The sequence below is a fragment of the Trichosurus vulpecula genome, chromosome 6 (genome assembly GCF_011100635.1).
Source record: "Trichosurus vulpecula isolate mTriVul1 chromosome 6, mTriVul1.pri, whole genome shotgun sequence".
Lineage (NCBI taxonomy): Eukaryota > Metazoa > Chordata > Mammalia > Diprotodontia > Phalangeridae > Trichosurus > Trichosurus vulpecula.
Window position 1 is genome coordinate 284,940,793 of NC_050578.1, and position 19,127 is coordinate 284,959,919.

The 19,127-nt window shown below is 45.0% G+C and overlaps 2 non-coding genes across 2 annotated transcripts; one reads left to right on the top strand and one right to left on the bottom strand.

Moving 5' to 3' along the window:
• Positions 1-13,744: 13,744 nt before the first annotated feature.
• TRNAR-ACG lies at positions 13,745-13,817 on the bottom strand. The gene has a single exon. It is a non-coding gene; the product is annotated as a tRNA-Arg (tRNA).
• Positions 13,818-14,902: 1,085 nt separating this feature from the next.
• TRNAL-CAA lies at positions 14,903-15,013 on the top strand. The gene is made up of 2 exons: positions 14,903-14,940; positions 14,968-15,013. It is a non-coding gene; the product is annotated as a tRNA-Leu (tRNA).
• Positions 15,014-19,127: the final 4,114 nt, after the last annotated feature.

Here is a 19,127-nt window from a genome sequence, read left to right on the forward strand (position 1 = left end):
TCCCAGAGACTTCTAAGATACCTGAACAGCCAGCTATTGCTAGAAAAACCCTGCCCCCAGCCCCTAACTAAAAAACCCCAGTTTGTGTAAGAAAATCAGACTTAGTTCCTGCCGTTAGGCATTCAGTGGGTGTCCTTGACACCCCCCCCCCCACCCCGTGACTGTTCTGGGAGTATGGAGTATGGCCAAGGGAAGGGCCTGATGCTTAGCAATCTCTGTTTCTTTCCTGAGTGGGCTGAGAGACATCTCTATCTTGTGTCAACAAACCCAGCTGGAGCGTCCCTTGGCCTGCCTATGGCCTTGAAGGATGAAGGCCTCAGTCCCAGACATTCTCTTGAATTCCTTATTCTTATCTTATGTTGTGGGATGTAAATGGCAAATTGAACAGAGAGATCCTGGGTTGTAATTCAGTTGACACTTTGTCAGCAGTATGATATGCTGTACTTGCAGTCTGTTAGGAGGTTCCTCTTCATGTATCATGATCACAAAGGTGGAAGAGGCTTGCCAAGCCTGCTAAAATAACATATGCAAGTTTCAAGAGATAACTAACCACTGCTCTTTGATCTACTGTATAAATTTGACTTCTCCACCCCAAACTCTTGGTCATTTTGATTTGGGTTGAACCCGAATGACCGCCGGCTAATAAATTCTCCATTTAAAACTTATACTCTGTGGAGTGTCTCACTCGCCTCTGGTATAACACTTCAAGACTAGAACGATGGGTCAAATCGATTGCAATGGAATTGAACAGAGATAAATGTAAGGTCAAAAAAGTAAATATAGGATGGGGGAGTCCTAACTGGACAGTGCTCCTTGTGGGAAAGACCTGATTGTTTTAGGGAGCGCTTTTAGAAATAATGATCACTGACATTTAAATTGTTTCAAGGTTCACAGAAACAAAAAAAATGCTAAAAATAAAATGTCAGAGTGCATTAGTGGAGTACCCAAGGCAAAAGCCTTAGGATAAAAGAATAGAAAAGATTTCATCTCCAGTCAGAGGGCCTGGCTTCACAGCCAGAAAGGCTCCTGGGGTGAGGCAGCCTCTCCTGGACTCAATTTCCTCATTTGCAAAAGGAGAGGCTAGGCAGATGATCTATCTGTGCCTTGCTCACATAACATCTGGGATCAGGTCCTCAGTTTTTAGTGCCACATTTTGGAAAGTACACCAACCAGTCAGGGCACACACTAAAGACAGTGGCCACATGAGTGAAGGGTCAGGAAGCCATGCCATGTGTGGAAAATATACTATTTTATATAATTTTTAATTTCAACTAGACCCAGAGCCTGAATTAATGAGTAACTGGAAAAAGATCCAGGACCTGGGCTTCTTTGTTCTCTAAAAGTTTGCTCAGGCAATACCCTTACCTCTGTCAACAAGGCCAGATTAGACTGACCTAAGGACATTCTTATCCCTGTTAGCCATTAAAGGATGAGACCCTAACCCCAAGAAAGGCTACCTTGCTTAATATTAACTGACCTTTGTCAACATTCTTTACAACCCTATTCCATTAAGGAAAATCCTCTTCTTGTATCATGGTTAAACATACATGGGGGTCATAAACGTGAGGTAATACAGGCTTGCTGGGTCTGCGAAAATAACGTATATAAGTTTTCTCATTCCTTTGTTCAGAGAGCCAGAGTTTATGCTCTGACTCCTAGTACGTACAAGTAAGCTATCCTAGCTATGCTTTAAGGGAAAATAATACACAACATGGATTTTCCTATCACCTAACTCTGTTGTGTCCTTCAACCAAATTTTCAGGTTTAACACATGCTGGGAGTAATTGGAGGAAATGGGGATAGTTTTGCCTGGAAAATAGAAGATGGGGAGGAGGGTCATGATATCTAACTGTGAAGGATCTTCTCCTCAGTGCTAAGACCAATGACTGACTGAAGGAAGACATTCCTCACCCCTGAAGCTGTCTAAGCCCAGGCACTGAACTCCCCACAACTTGAATTTAAGTGGAAGTGCAGAATGCAGGCATGAGAGAAGGAACAAAAGTGCTGGGCTGGTCCAGTCCATGCTTTTCCAGTCTTGGGAAGACTGGTCCAGGGTAAGCATGGAAAGTGTGTGTGTGGGGGGGGGGGGCGGGGGTGCTGTGGTGGAGCTTTCCCACAAGGCCAGCATAGAGCATTCCCTTGGGGCAATGTTGGTACCTAGGAGGGTCTGGTCTGGGAGGCAGGGAGAATCCTGAGCTTTAATCATATCTTAATTCCATGTGCACTGTGGGAGGACCTGGCTGGGCTTCTGGAGAGGGAGATTCTGGGTATGCTTCTACACAGAATGAGTCTCTGGATGTCCATGGAGACAGAAAGGTGCCATCCCTTATGGGAGCCAGGAGGGCACATGGTCATATTACTTGGCTTCTCCCCTCTTAGAACCTCTCTGTCGCTGCCCAATGCCCACCTGGACATGGGGGTGGCTTACCAGAAGATCTTTTGGCCATTTACAGCCCTGAAGAGGCTCCCTGGCATGTGAAGCCCTCCACAATCTTGTTACAACCTTCATTTCCAGTTTTACTCCATGGTCTTGTCCTGGTCCCACTCTGATGCAGCCAGGTTGCCCATCCAGCCATTCCCTCTGGTTCTCCCTCCCCCTATGACCAGCCATGCCCTGCTTTCTCACTTTCACCTCTTAGAATCCAAGCTATCTCAGGCACCACCTCCCAGTCTGAACGACCTGGATGCACCCTACGTCCTTCCCTCCTCCATCCCCAAGGCCCTTTATATATCCAGCTCCTGCCACAGTCCCTCATACATCAAAGGTGCTTAATCTATGCATATTGCAATGAACTGAATTGTCTTCCCCCCACAACTCCCACCCAAAATCACTGCCTTTCTAGTCAGAGCCCAGAGAGCTGAGTAACCCAAGTTTTTGTCGGGGAGGCCTATAGAGGTCCTGTCTGTTTATTCCTGACAGGAGTTTGGGCTTCTTGCCTTAACTGTATTTCTGTGTCCCATTGCTCCTTAGGGAGGGTCAGGCTGTGTTCCTTGCTTAGAGACCCCTTAGGGATGTGGTTGGGATGGAAAGACCTGACGGATTTGGAGCTGACAGATCTGGCTTCAAGCCTCCTGCCAGCTAGGGGGCCTTGGCAAGTCACATCTACTTCCTGTGCCTTGGTTTCCATATCTACAAGGAGAGGATTGAGCAAGATGCTGTCTTCTAGATCTGACCTTCTCTGGCTGGATGACTGGCTGGGGTGTAGGGGGAAGAGGAGACAAGGAGGGTGAGGGAGGCCTCCTCAGGCCATACACACTGTCCTTAACCCCCTCCTCCCAGCCCCCATGATGCCTTAGCATGAGCTAAGCACTGGCTGGACTTTGCTATGGAACTCAGGTTCCAGGGCTCAATAAAATCACCTGCCAGGCTCTTACCTCTTCCTAAGTCTTAAGAGTTGGCTTTGCTTTAACTGTGTGGTGTTAGGGTTAGAGTTCAGGATATGGTCATAGGAGGCTTGGGTTCTTGTGTGATCTCTGCTGGTTTAGGCACCCCTCTCAGTTTTGAGCTCCCACAAAATCCAAGGAACTTCCCTAGTTCCATGAGGAAAAAGGTAGAGTGCCCTCAGGACCATGCTGGGCACCATGTATGTACCAGAGATAAGAGTGCAGCTAGTCTTTGTCCTTCCTGGGAGATCTCATCCTGAGACCCAAGGGCAAGGACTGGGAAGGATGTGATAACACCTGTGAGCTGCTCAGAGTAGGACAAGGTCACATCTCTGTGAGGGGGGTCAGTGTTAGGGTTAGGGATAGGGTGGGGAAATGTCAGGAGTGCTGGAGAATGAAGTCAGTTCCACACTGTCCCTAGTGACCCACACCAGTCCTGTGGGGTGCGTGGGCAGCTGCAGCTGCTCCATTTTATAGGTGCAAAAACTAAGGTTTCAAGAAAGGTACTGCCCTGCCTAAGGTTGTCCAGTGAAGTGAATGGAAGACATCTGCCAGCCCTTCCCCTCTGAGTGTTGTCCATGGGGTGGACCCTTGGCTAACAGGGACCACATGGTGGGGATGACTTCTGAAATCCCTTCCAACTCTCAGTTGCATGTTCTGTGATTCTATGCTGGGAAGCTAGGATTCTAACCTCTAGTTTGAAAGACTATCATGGGAAAGAGGGATCAGAGGCATTGGACTCCCGACACTGGAGGCAGAAGGGATCGCAGAAATCATCCAATCCACCCTTCTCATTTTTTTTTGGTGGGGAAATTGAGGCGTAGGGAGGAAAAACAATGAGTGTGAGGTCCCACCGCTTGTTGGTAGATAGTAGAGGGAGCTCTTGGGGAGTCAGATTTCCGCTCAATAAAAAGGAAGAGTCTAGCTGTCTAAAAGTGAGATGAGCATCAAAGTATGGTAGTGAGTTCACCATCACTGGAGATATTTGAGGGGAAGCCACATGACAATCTATCAGGGCTGCTGTAGAGGTGATTCCTACACAGGGCAGGTGATTGGAAAAGGTATAGTGATTTCATACACCATATGGCAAAAGTCAGAATCTTAGAGGTGACAAGGCACTCAAAGTCCAGCCCCCTTGTTATGTAGAAGAATAAGCTGAAGCCTCCAAACATACAGAGTCACATGTAGAGTTAGGGTAAAGCCATCTTTTGTGCTCTAAAAGAGCTGAGTATTGGTGCCTGCTCGTAAAGCAGGGGTCTCTCTTCAATCACCATAGGAAATCCCAGGCTCCAGACCTGGGAGGAGTAGGGAGCTTCTCTCTGGACCTTAGCTTCTCCATAAGTACATTAAGGCCATGGGAGTCTGAGGGAACAATGGGCATGCATCAGAGGGGCTCTCTTGGAAGGATGGAGAGACCAGGATACTTACCTCATATTTCTATCTGACCATCTGTGTGGATCCAGGACCGGAAACTCAGGGGAAGAAGATGGGTCTTCCTTTCATTTTTCCATCCTGAGCTCTGAGGGACCCTAGGCTGGGGTTCAGAGTGGGGGCATATAAAGGAGGAGATGCCTGGGGGGAAGAGACCTTGGTTTCCGCTGGGGAGCTGGTCTCTATGGAGTCTGCTGGAGCCAGGAGAGAGGACCATTAGGCTCTATAGAAAGTGTCAAATGCTACCTCTAGAGAAACCCCTCCAAAGAGCCCCATGGAATGATTCTCCAGAGTATTAGAGGCGTCTTCTGCAGAATCAGACTCTCAGGTGGAAAAGAACAACCCGACCTCTATTTTACAAATGAGGAAAACATGTCTCAATAGAGGAAGGGACTTAGCCAAGGTGAATGCAGGTAGTTGGTAGTGGAACTGAGCTTCCAATTCTAACTTCTTTGTTTTCAGCACACAAGATTTTTAGTATGATAAAGTTGTTAAATGTCAAGACCCTGTATAATAAATTAGTGAGATGCTTGATTCTTTTTCTTATTGAATAATGAATGATGATAGCTAGTATTTACCAAGTGCCTACTATGTGCCAGGTGCTGTGTTAAGTCCTTTACAAATATTAGCTCATTTGACCCTCACAGCAACCCCATAAGGTAGGTAGTGCTATTCTCCCCATTTTACAGAAAATGGAGATAAATAGAGGTTAAGTGACTTGCCCAAGGTCACATAGCCAGTCAGGGCTTGAATTCAGGTATTCTCTACTCCAGGCCCAACATTCTAGCCCTGCACCACCCAACTACCTTATTAATCAATAGTTTATTTTCAATTTAGTGTTTGAAAGGGATGCCTAAATATCACATTCAGCCTCTGATTTGTTTCTCCCTTGGAATTTGATTGGAAAAAGCACTGAGAATGCTGATTCACAGAGATAAGTCATCATAAATGGAATGAAAGCCTTCTGAGCAGGTTACGTAAGAACAGAACGTTTGTCCAAGGATACTCCCCAAATGTTGTGATTCCACTGATGGCAAATCAATTCAGAGTTTCTGGTTACTGCAGACGTCAATCCCATCATCTTTCTCTGGGTCATTGTTGATGACTTTTTCTTAGTTCAGTTTGGAAAATGTCTCAGATCTCTAAACCAGCTGCTTGCCTTCTGCTCAGTAAGAAGTTGGTCTGCATCTTTCTTTTTCATGATTTACGGATGTTTTGTAATTATCTTTCCTCTCATTCCCCTCACCCTGATTGTTCTCTCTGGAATCCACTTTTTTTCCCCAGTAACACTACTACTTTTTCAGTATTTCAATAGGACAACATAATTATTTACCAAATATTCCCAGTGTTGCTTTGACAAACTTCCCATATCACTTGGGGTCTCTCATGCCCTAGGTTGACAACCCCTGGTGGGGAGGATATAGATTATTAAAGTAAGCAATTAAATATATTATAATAATTAAATGAGCAAATGCCCAAATCATCAGATAGCAATGTCCAAATTTCTAAAGTTTGGTGGCTCTTTGAGGGAAGTTTAAAGATGTTTTCTGGCCTTCAAGTTTAATAATGTAAGAGGGTATCGTGAAAAGAATCTGAGTGCTTAATAAGTCAGTGACTTCTAAGGATAAAGGGGAAAAAACCCTTTGTCTTGCAGGTTTTCATACCACAACAAAACATAAGAGAAACAAAATGTAAAACATAAAATAAGAGAAATCTCATGGTTATGTCACCAAAAATACATCTTAGAAGTATTCAGAATTATAGGATTCTGTGGCCATAGGTTTTATGACCATATAAGTTTTGGAAACTTGTGGTGTTGGTGTTGGGTCAGTTCCATTCAATTTCTAGGTACGTACACCTCAATACCTCTTCATCTCTCTCTTCTTTCACCTATCTGCCTACATACACACATACATATTGTATGTATTATATACAAAACAGGTAATATGCATTATATGTTACATGAAACCAGTCTTATAAATTAAAGTAAAAAACAGAAAAAATACATTTTTATCTTAAGATGTGAGTCGTGCATATCTTCATTTTGTCCAGCTCTGCTGACCTTGTTTCAGGAATGACATGCTAGGGCATGTTCAGAGAAGGACATTAGAATATGCCATATGAGAATAGCTTAAGGGATCAGGGAATGTTTAGTCAGGAAAAGAGAAGGCTTAGGGCATGGAGGCAAGATGGCAGCTGGAAAGCAGGGACTTGCATAAAGCTCTCCCCCAGGACCCTTCAAAAACCTATGAAAATGGCTCTGAACAAATTCTAGAACTGCAGAACCCACGAAATAGCAGAGGGAAGCAGGGCTTCAGCCCAGGAAAGCCTGGAGAGTTACTGGGTAAGGTCTATTGCACAGAGCTGGGAGCGGAGCAGAACAGAGTCCAGAGTGGGCTGCTCCTGGACCAACCAGACCAGGAGCCTGGCGAAACAGGCCCTAACCCCCTGAGTCAGTCAGCTGTGGCAGTTACCAGACTTCTTAACCCACAAACACCAAAGACAACAGAGAAGATTAGTGGGAAAAACTGCTAGGACAGAGGGAAAGGAGTTTGTGGGTTCGGCCACTGTCCCAGGGGGCAGTGGAGATGGTGCAGCTCTGAGGCAAGCTTACAGAACTACAGCTGCAGTTGCTTCTGGCCCCAGGCCCACCTGGTGGGAGGAATTATGTGGCAGATCAGAGTGGGAGTGCAGAGCTTGCTTAGAGCTGAGTTGCAGTCGGGGTTGGCGGTTCTTGGGGGTGGAGGAGTGCTGGTGTGGCAGAGCTGGCTATATAGAAATAGCTCTGAAAACAACAGCACAGACCCTTAAGCTTGGGACAAAGTACTCTCTACTCTACAAGCAGTCTTACCCCGCTGAAAAACTCAAGCAGTTGGCTGGGAACATGGCCAGGCAGCAAAAACGCCCTCAGATTCTGTCTCAGACTTTGTAATCTTTCTTTGGTGACAAAGAAGACCAAAACATACAGCCAGAAGAAGTCAACAAAGTCAAAGAGCCTACAACAAAAGCCTCCAAGAAAAACATGAATTGGTCTCAGGCCATGGAAGAGCTCAAAAAGGATATGGAAAAGCAAGTTAGAGAAGCAGTGGAAAAACTGGGAAGAGAAATGAGAGTGATGTGAGAAAACCATGAAAAACAAGTCAATGACTTGCTAAAGGAGACCCAAAAAATACTGAAGAAAATAACACCTTAAAAAAATGGACTAACTCAAATGGCAAAAGAGCTCCAAAAAGCCAATGAGGAGAAGAGTTCTGCCTTGAAAGGCAGAATTAGCCAAATGGAAAAGGAGGCCCAAAAGACCACTGAAGAAAATACTACCTTAAAAATTAGATTGGAGCAAGTGGAAGCTAGTGACTTTATGAGAAATCAAGATATTATAAAACAGAACCAAAGGAATGAAAAAATGGAAGACAATGTGAAATATTTCATTGGAAAAACCACTGACCTGGAAAATAGATCCAGGAGAGATAATTTAAAAATTATTGGACTACCCGAAAGCCATGATCTAAAAAAGAGCCTAGATATCATCTTTCAAGAAATTATCAAGGAGAACTGCCCTGATATTCTAGAGTCAGAGGGTAAAATAGAAATCAAAAGAAGCCACAGATCACTTCCTCAAAAAGATCCCCAAAAGAAAACTACTAGGAATATTGTTGCCAAATTCCAGAGCTCCCAGATCAAGGAGAAAATACTGCAAGCAGCCAGAAAGAAACAATTTGAGTATTGTGGAAACACAGGATAACACAAGATCTAGCAGTTTCTACATTAAGGGATCAAAGGGCTAGGAATATGATATTCTGGAGGTCTATGGAGCTAGGATTAAAACCAAGAATCGCCTGCCCAGCAAAACTGAGTATCATGCTCCAAGGCAAAATAGAGGACTTTCAAGCTTTCTCAGTGAAAAGACCAGAATTGAATAGAAAATTTGATTTTCAAACACAATAATCAAGAGAAGCAAAAAAAAAAAAGGTAACAAGAAAGAGAAATCATAAGGGACTTACTAAAGTTGAACTGTTTCATTTACATTCCTACATGGAAAGATGATGTGTATAATTCGTGAGACCTCAGTATTAGGGTAGCTGAAGGGAATATACATACATACATACATACATACATACATACATACGTACATATATATATATATATATATATATATATATATATATATATATATAAAGACAGGGGGCACAGGGTGAGTTGAATATGGGGGGATGATGTCTTAAAAAATAAAATCAAATTAAGGGATGAGAGAGGAATATATTGAGAGAGGGAGAAAGGGAGAGATAGAATGGGGTAAATTATCTGGCATAAAAGTGGCAAGAAAAAGCAGTTCTGTAGGAATGGAAGAGGGGGTAGGTGAGAGGGAATGAGCGAATCTTGCTCTCATCAGATTTGACCTGAGGAGGGAGTAACATACACACTCAATTGGGTATCTTACCCCATAGGAAAGAAGGAGGGAGGAGATAAAAAAGAGGGGATGATAGAAGGGAGGGCAGATAGGGGGAAGAGGTAATCAAAAGGAAACACTTTTGAAAAGGGACAGGGTCAAGGGAGAAAATTGAATAAAGGGGGATAGGATAGGAAGGAGCAAAATATAGTTAATCTTTCACAACATGAGTATTGTGGAAGGGTATTGCATAATGATATACATGCAGTCTATGTTGAATTGCTTGCCCTCTTAGGGAGGGTGGGTGGGGAGGGAAGAGGAAAGAGAATTTGGAACTCAAAGTTTTAGAAGCAGATGTTCAAAAAAAAGTTTTTGCATGCAACTAGGAAATAACATATACAGGCAATGGGGCATAGAAATCTATCTTGCCCTACAAGACAGTAAGGGAAAAGGGGACGGGGAGAGGGGGGTGACAGAAGGGAGGACTGACTGGGGAACAGGGCAATCACAGCATATACCATCTTGGAGTGGGTGGGCGGGTGGAAATGGGAAGAAAATTTGTAATTCAAAATCTTGTGAAAATCAATGCTGAAAACTAAAAATATTAAATAAATAATTAATTTTAAAAAAGAGAAGGCTTAGAGGGTCAGCAGAGCAGTCTTCAAATGTCGACTAGCTGCAATGTAGTAGACCAACTCAATCTCATTCACTGTCCTGTTCGCTACCATGGAGCACAGCTGTACCAATGGGTAAAGTTGCAGAGAGATATATTTTGACACAATATAAGAAAAAAAAATTCCTAACAATTAGAAATAGTCCAAAAATTGAATGAATATTCTTGGTAAATTATGATTTTGACTCAGAAGTCTTTTTTTGTTGTTTTAGTTAATTTATGTCTTTTTAGTTTTCAACACTCACTTCCATAAGTTTTAAATTTTCTCCCCCCCCCACCCCCAATTCTAACTTCTAACCCTAACCTTTATTTTGTCACAGGGTCACAATCCTTTGTGCAGCCTGGAGGTATGGTGGACAATTGGGCTTAGGTAAATAACTTTCCTAGCTGAGCTGAAGACCTTTCTATTCATATTCACTGTCCTCACTGATTCAGCCAGTGGGATGGGGGGTGGGGAGGTGACTCCCACCACTGACTGGACACAGTGGTTCCTACACATGCCCATGCACTTCTTCAAGCCTTGGCAAGGCTGGGGAGACAGAGAACTGCCATGCTGGGTGCTTGCTAGGAGCTGAGTGATCCCCAAGAGGGCTTTGCAGAATCCTCTAACTTGAGGGTTGGGTAAAAAGACCACAAGAAGCCCAGAACTAGAGGCTTCCAGTCCAACTGGAACCTACCCAGGAATAGCTGTCACAACATGGCCCCTGTGGAACATTTTATACCATTTTATATCATTTTTGTGATTTCAATGAAGGGCCAGGGCCTGAATTAATGATCAGCTGGAAGAAGACCCTGGACCTGGGCTTCTTTGTTCTCTTAAGTTTGCTCAGAGGATATCTTTTTTTCTGTCAACAAGGCCAGATCTGGCTGACCTAGGAACATTCCTTCCCCTGTTAGCCATTAAAGGATGAGATCCTAATCTCGAGAGAGATTACCTCACTTAATATTCTACAGGTATATATACTTTAACTGACCTTTGTCAATACCTTTGTCTTTACAAACCTATTCCATTAAGGAAAATCCTCTTCTTGTAACATGGTTAGACATACATGGGGATCATAAAAGTGATGCATGTGAGTTTTCTCATTTCTTTGTTCAGGCAGCCAGAGCTTATGCTCTGACTCATTGTACTAACTGTTAAACCTGAAAGTTTGGTTGAAGGAGGCAAACAAGCTAGGCGATAGAAAAATCCATGTTGTTTATTATTCTCCTTTAAAGCATAGCTAAACTAGCTTACTTGTATGTATAAGCTCTGGCTACCTGAACACAGGAATGAGAAAACTTATATATGTTATTTTTAGTAGACCTATGTTACCTCACTTTTATGATCCCCATGTATGTTTAACCATGATACAAGAAGAGGATTTTCCTTAATGGAATAGGTTTGTAAAGACAAGAGTATTGACAAAGGTCAGTTAAAGTATATATACCTGTAGAATATTAAGTGAGGTAGTCTCTCTCGAGATTAGGGTCTCATCCTTGAATGGCTAACAGAGGAAAGAATGTTCTTAGGTCAGCCAGATCTGGCCTTGTTGACAAAGAAAAGATATTCTCTGAGCAAACTTTAGAGAACAAAGACACCCAGGTCCTGACTCTTCAAGTGGGTCATTAATTCAGGCTCTGGGTCTTATTGAAATTACAAAAATGATATAAAATGGCATAAAATGTTCCATAGTACAAGTAAGCTAGCTTAGCTATGCTTTAAACGAAAATAATAAACAACGTGGATTTTTCTATCACCTAGCTTGTTTGCTTCCTTCAACCAAACTTTCAGGTTTAACATCCCCACAGGTCATCCCTTTCAAGTGGTGGGGAGCTCAGTGCCTGGGCTTAGACAGCTTCAGTGGTAAAGAATGTCTTCCTTCGGTCAGTCATTGGTCTTAGCACTGACGAGAAGACTCTTCACAGTTAAATATCATGACCCTCCTCCCTATCTTCTGTTTTCCAGGTGAAACTATCTCCATTTCCTCCAATTACTCCTAGCATGGCATGGCTTCCTGACCCCTCACTCATGTGGCTACTGTCTTTAGTGCATGCCCTGACTGGTTAGTGTACTTTCCAAAACATGGCACTAAGAACTGAGGACCTGATCCCAGATGTTATGTGAGCAGGGCACAGATAGATCATCTGCCTAGCCTCTCCTTTTGCAGATGAGGAAACTGAGTCCAGGAGAGGCTGCCTCACCCCAGGAGCCTTTCTGGCTGTGAACCCAGACCCTCTCCTTTTCTACTCTGTTATCCTAAGGCTTTTGCCTTGGGTACTCCATTAATGGACTCTAACTTTTTTTTTTTTTTTTAGCACTTTTTTGTTTCTGTGAATCTTGAAACAATTTAAATGTCAGCGATCATTGTTTCTAAAATCACTCCCTAAAACATCAGGTCTTTCCCACAAGGAGCACTGTTCTGTTAGGATTCCCCCAACCTATACTTACTTTTTTGACCTTACATTTATCCCTATTCAATTCCATCGCGATCGACTTGACCCACAGTTGTAGTCTGCTGAAATCCCTGTGAATACAAATCCAGTCCTAGTTCCTTCCCAGTTTGGTGACAGCAGTAAATCTAGTAAGCGGCCAGCTACCCCTGCATTTGAGGCTTTTGCTATCCTCCTCCCAGAGAGGACAAGAGGATGACCCTGTCATCGGAAGGGCTTTCTAGCCTAGATCTCAGAGCTCCCTCCATTCAGGCTTAGGACAATAAGAATGGTCCACCTGCCCTGGCCCTAGTCAGATCACATCTGGAGGACAGGCTTTCATTCTGAGTACCACTGTAAGAAATAACCCAAAGGGGCAGCTGTGTGGCGCAGTGAGTAGAATTTTACCTGAAATCTTACACTGAAGTCACTTAACCCCAATTGCCCTGCCAAAAAAAAAAAAGGTCCCTTCAAGAAATGAACCGAGGTTTTGTTTCCACAGAAAATGTCACGTTTGTTGGGGAAGGCAGGAAAACGAATGGATTAGAAAGTCTTGAAAATGCTGATTAACTCTCCACTCCACAAGGACGTGGGCGCCTGCTTATTCACATATCTATAAAGGAACGACTCCTGCTCTGTACTTTAGATAGAATCTACAACTTCAAAGGCCAAAGGAGAATTTCATAACTCTTCTTCTGTTAACGGTGAAGGAAGCTTAAAACATCCTGAGTTTGGCCTCTAATCAATTAAGGGAATTCCTTTCAGGTGTGGAGACTCACATGTGGGGTGGGGTTTAGTGAACCCCAATGGGGTTCAAGGCGAGAAATTCGAATCTGGCTGAATTATAAAATAGCTTTGTGCCTAGTTTAAGTGCGCTTGGACCTAGGAAGAGACCCTTCATCACAAAGGCAAAAAAGGCCAAGTCAGCCGTCAAATAATGATGTGAAATAAACATGTTTTTTCTTTCTAAATTCACTTGTGGCCAAGTGAAATTTTTTTTGTAAGGTGATTATTTCTAACACTACAGCTCAGCACGGAGGTCACTGCCGATCTGGGGAGTTGCCAGCTGGGTTTCGAAATCATTTCCTAGGGGATAAATCAGAATTTGGAGAACAGAAGAGCTTTCTTCAAGTGTCTGAAAGGCTTTCACTGGAAGGCAGGGCATATTTGCCAGACCGAGGAGAAATAGGAGGAAGTTGCCATGAAGGCATCTTTCTGTCTGTCTCTGACTCTCTTTTTCTGTTTTGCTCTTCCCTCTCAAGCTATTTCCAGAGTGGAGGAGTGGTTGCCCCACCTCTGTGTTCTCAGTAAACTAGGTGAGGCTAGGATTGCCCCAGTGAGTACAAATCAGTACGAGTAGCAGGAGCTCAATGAAAGGAGTAAAGGCTTTTTTTTTCTTCTAGCAAATACCACTTCCCTCCGAAAGAGAAAACAAACACAAGAATATATCCAAAATCCGAGCCAGCCAGGAGTCGAACCTGGAATCTTCTGATCCGTAGTCAGACGCGTTCTCCATTGCGCCACTGGCCCTAGACATCTTCCCAACTTATCATGACGGGGGCCCCTGAATACAAACTCTGGGCCTTTGGGCCCAGTGATTCTGCCAGTCCCAGACCGCAGACCAAGCCCCGCAGAAAGCTGCATCAGCACCACGATCAGGGCCCCGCGTCTAGGCTCAGGCTCTTGTCCCCTTCAGACTCCTCTGATGCGAGGCTCCCCGTCCAATCCACGATCTTGCCCAGAGGCTGCAGGACCCGCATCTACTGGATCGGGACCCTGCCCCTGGCCAGTCCCCCATCCCCCTCCTCCTTATCAGACTCAGCTGTGGGGTCTCATGGGCCGCTGGACAACGCCTTGGGCCCCCTTGGATCAGGACTCTCGTGGGTCCCGCCTAGCCTCTGGCTCCTTGACTCGGAGCCCACACCCAGCTGCCCCGTGGGGTCGTGTCCCCGAGGGACTCCGATGAGCGGGGGCCCCATCGGAGCCTTCCCTATCTGCCCACCGCCGCGCAGACCTGAACCCCTGAGAGCCCAGAAGGCCATCCATGGCCAGACAGGCCGCGGCGGCGGGGCAGGGGCAGGCGGTGCTGGGAGACCGCGCCTGCCTCCTTCCCGCTCCGTGCCTCGGGGACTCTTCTTTCTTTGGGGCTGATTTATTCCGATTTTGGTTTTGACGCTTTAAAATCCTTCGAGCTCCCGAGCTTGGGCCGCCAGGCCGGGAGGCTTGTCAAGGCTGAGCGGGAAATGCGGTGGGTCCCACACGCCTCCTCCTCTTCTCTGGGACCCCTGAGCTCACTGTCTTTTTCTCGCCCCTTCCCTCTGTTTCCATCGCTGTGTCTCCTTTGCAAGCTCGTGGCCCTTCATGCCCACCCCCCAGCACTTAGTAAGCTCCTACTGTGTGCCAGGCCCCGCACTGGGAGCAAACACAAGCTTGGCCTCCCGGAACTTCTCTTCCGTCTGGGGAGAGCGGTGAGAAGTGCGTCCCTAGTGGGCCCAGAGCGAGGACAAAGCCACAACCGCGGGAGGTAACGGGGAGGGAGATCGGGGGACTCGAACACCGGCGCACGGGAGACCGAGGACAAGACAGAGGCCCTGTGAAAAGAGAAGACGTCAGCTGTCAGGATGGCCGAGTGGTCTAAGGCGCCAGACTCAAGCGTGAGCTTTCCCTATGTGAGGGAGTATTCTGGTCTCCGTATGGAGGCGTGGGTTCGAATCCCACTTCTGACAGTTGATTTTTGGCGCGGGGCCTGGCACAGTATACCGGCCCTGCCTCGTGCCCCTTCCAGCTCTGGATAGCCTCAAGCCACCCTCCTTGCGCTGGGACTGCAGCTCGGAGTCCCACCCCTTCGCCGCGGGTTACTCAGCTGTGCGCGCCCTCCCTCCTCATTTTCAGGCGGGCTCTCCCTGCACTGCTGGATAGAACCTCCTCTTCCTCCGGGCTCCGGAAAGGCTGCAGCCACTTCCCGGGCCCCCAAGTTCCGGGTTCCTCAAAGCCGTTTTCTAAGGCCGAAGGGCAGGCTGTGGAACGGAGAACCCACGCGCGGGCTTCATATCGGCCTGCCAGTCTCCCCGCCCAGCGTGGAGCCGCCGCTTCTAATTTGTCTCCTACACTCCAGCTAGTTGTCGCGGGGGGAGGGGGGAGGGGGTGGTGGTGGTGGTGCGGAGTGGGGGGGCGGGTTGGAGGCGGGGCTTAGTGCCCTGGGAAGAGGTCGCAGTCCTTAACTGCAGTGTTTCCATTCCCTGCGCAATGGTCTGCCTGCTCCTAACCCTCCCTGCAGCACCACAGCGGACAGTGCACGCTCGAATCTCATTGTGTGGATCCGCTTTTGTTTTCTGGGTTACCTCGGCTTAAAGATGAGTCCCACTGGAACCTCAAAAAGCTGTCTCAGGAGACGGAGGTCAGGGTATTTCCTAGGAAACCTTCACCTCCACTCCAGTTCTGGCAAGTCGTACCCTGGTCCCAAGCTCACTCTGCTTTTTCGAGAGACTGCTCACCCTAAAAAATCTGGGGCAAGCGGGCTGTGATGATCGAGGAGGGGACCATTCCACAGCCCCTTCTGGGTTGGCCTCTCCCTCTCCCTAGACCCCCCTAGCCCTTCTCCCTTATCCTTCTCTGCTGAACCGAGATCGATATCTAGAGCTCGGTATGTAGAGCTGGTGGCTCTAGTCCCCTGTCCCCACTCTTGCTACCTGGTGACTGTGTCTTGCCCTAGGTTTGCCTCATCTTCCTCCTTATAGGAGCACTTAATGCTGCCTGAGGCCTGTTAAATGATGCCTCCCAGTGGAGCCGGTGTCACCCTGCCTTGCTTCTGACTCTCCAGTTCACTGCCCAGCACTTCCTGGGGAGTGGTTGTTTTCGAGTTTCATTTTTGGAAGGGCTTCCTCATCTTGTGGGTGCCCTGTCCTTCTTTGGCGGTGCCCTGGGAGGCCTAGGGGCCACTTGTCAATCCAATCCAATCCAACAAACATTAAGCACTCATTCAGTGTGTCTGACTCTTTGTGACCCCATAGACCACAGCAGGCCAGGCCCTTCTATCCTTCATTGTCTCTCAAAGTCTGTCCCAGTTCATGTTTGCTGTTTCCATGACACTATCTACCCATCATCCTCTGCCACCCCTTTCTCCTGTTGCCTTAAATCTTTCCCAGTGTCAGGGTCTTATTCAGTGAGTCCTTATGGGACCAAAGTATTTAAGCTTTAGCTTTAGTATTTGACTGTAGAATGAATAACCCGAATTAATTTCTTAAAAGTATTGACTGATATGACTTCCTTCCTGTTCGACGGACTCTCAAAAGTCTTCTCCAGTATCACAATTCAAAAGTGTCAATTCTGTGGCCCTGTATCACCAAGGCAATATTCACTACAGTTGCTATTGCTATCAATATGCTGACTTGGTTCTGTATTGCAAAATATAAGAGACTCTCCATATAAAAGAAGTAAAACATTTATTCAGACACCAGAGAACCAAAACCAGAACCCAAAACCATTAAGTCCAATCCATTATAGCAGCAAAGAAGTTAATAGACATTATCACAACAGGGAGCCACTCCATTTCATAGCCTTGCCACCTGCTGGGGGCCTTCCACAAACACTCACAAATCCTAGCTGACTCCTTGCCTGTCCTCTCCTCCCCCCCTTTCTAACTCTCTGAGCATTTCCAGTTCCACCCTTCTAGTTCAGCAAGCTCCTTCCACCACATGTGACTTAGGCTTCCTGTGACATAAGCAGGTCACATGGGCCTATTAATGGATGGGAAGATCTTCATATTTATTTTACCATTACAGGCCCTCAGCTTTCTTTATAGTTCAACTCTCATAGCCACACATCATGACTGGAAAATAGCTTTGACCAAATGGACCTTTGTCAGCAAGATGATGTCTCTGCTTTTTAGCCTGCTGTTCAGATTTGCCAGAGTTTTCCTTTGAAGGAGAAAGAAACTTTTTAAAATTTAATTTATTTTATATATTTAGTTTACAGCATTGATTTTCACAAGAGTTTGAATTATGAATTTTCTCCCCATTTCTACCCTCCCGCCCACTCCAAGATGGTGTATATTCTGGTTGCCTCATTCCCCAGTCAGCCCTCCCTTCTGTCACCCCACTCCACTCCCATCCCCTTTTCCCTTCCTTTCTTGTAGGGCAAGATAAATTTCTATGCCCCATTGCTTGTGTATCTTATTTCCTAGTTGCATGCAAAAACTTTTATTTTTGTTTTTGAACATCTGTTTTTAAACTTTGAGTTCCAAACTGCCCTCCCTACCCACCCGTCCCTAAGAAGGCAAGCAATTCAACATAGGCCACATGTGTATTATTATGTATAACCCTTCCACAACACTCACGTTGTGAAAGACTAACTATAATTTGCACCTTCCTAACCTATCTCCCTTTATTAAATTTTCTCCCTTGACCCTGTCCCTTTTTGAAAGTATTTGTTTTTGATTACCTCCTCCCCCTATCTTCCCTCCCTTCTATCATCCCCCCTTTTTATCTTCTTCCTCCTTCTTTCCTGTGGGGCATGATACCCAATTGAGTGTGTATGGTATTCCCTCCTGAGGTCAAATCCGATGAGAACAAGATTCACTCATTTCCCCTCACCTGCTTCCTCTTCCCATGCTACAAAACTGCTTTTTCTTGCCACTTTTATGTGAGATAATTTACCTCATTCTATCTCTCCCTTTCTCCCTCTCTCAATATATTCCTCTCTCATCCCTTAATTTGATTTTATTTTTTTAAATATCATCCCTTCGTATTCAACTCACCCTGTGCCCTCTGTCTATATATATATATATATACACATACACATACACACACACACACACACACATATATATATATATATGCATATTCCCTTCAGCTACCCTAATACTGAGGTCACATGAATCATACACATTATCTTTCCATGTTGGAATGTAAACAAAACAGTTCAACTTTAGTAAGTTCCTTGTGATTTCTTTTTCTTGATTACTTTTTCATGCTTCTCTTGATTCTTGTGTTTGAAAGTCAAATTTTCTATTCAGCTCTGGTCTTTTCACTGAGAATGGTTGAAAGTCCTCTATTTTATTGAAAAATCCATATTTTGCCTTGGAGCATGATACTCAGTTTTGCTGGGTAGCTGATTCTTGGTTTTAATCCTAGTTCCACTGACCTCCGGAATATCGTATTCCAAGCCCTTTGATCTCTTAATGTAGAAGCTGCTAGATCTTGGATTATTCTGATTGTGTTTCCACAATACTCAAATTGTTTCTTTCTGGCTGCTTGCAGTATTTTCTCCTTGATCTGGGAGCTCTGGAATTCAGCGACAATATTCGTGGGAGATTTCTTTTTGGGATCTATTAGAGGAGGCAATCTGTGGATTCTTTCAATTTCTATTTTGCCCTGTGGCTCTAGAATATCAGGGCAGTTCTCCTTGATAATTTCTTGAAAGATGATATCTAGGCTCTTTTTTTGATCATGGCTTTCAGGTAGTCCAATAATTTTTAAATTATCTCTCCTGGATCTATTTTCCAGGTCAGTGGTTTTTCCAATGAGATATTTCACATTGTCTTCCACTTTTTCATTCCTTTGGTTCTGTTTTATAATATCTTGATTTCTCATAAAGTCACTAGCTTCCACTTGCTCCAATCTAATTTTTAAGGTAGTATTTTCTTCAGTGGTCTTTTGGACCTCCTTTTCCATTTGGCTAATTCTGCCTTTCAAGGCCTTCTTCTCCTCATTGGCTTTTTGGAGCTGTTTTGCCATTTGAGTTATTCTATTTTTTTTTTTTTCCTTATTGAACAGGGAGATAGTTTAATGTCATAATCGTAACATCCAGGTTTCTTTTTTTTCTTTTTTTTAATTAATTAAT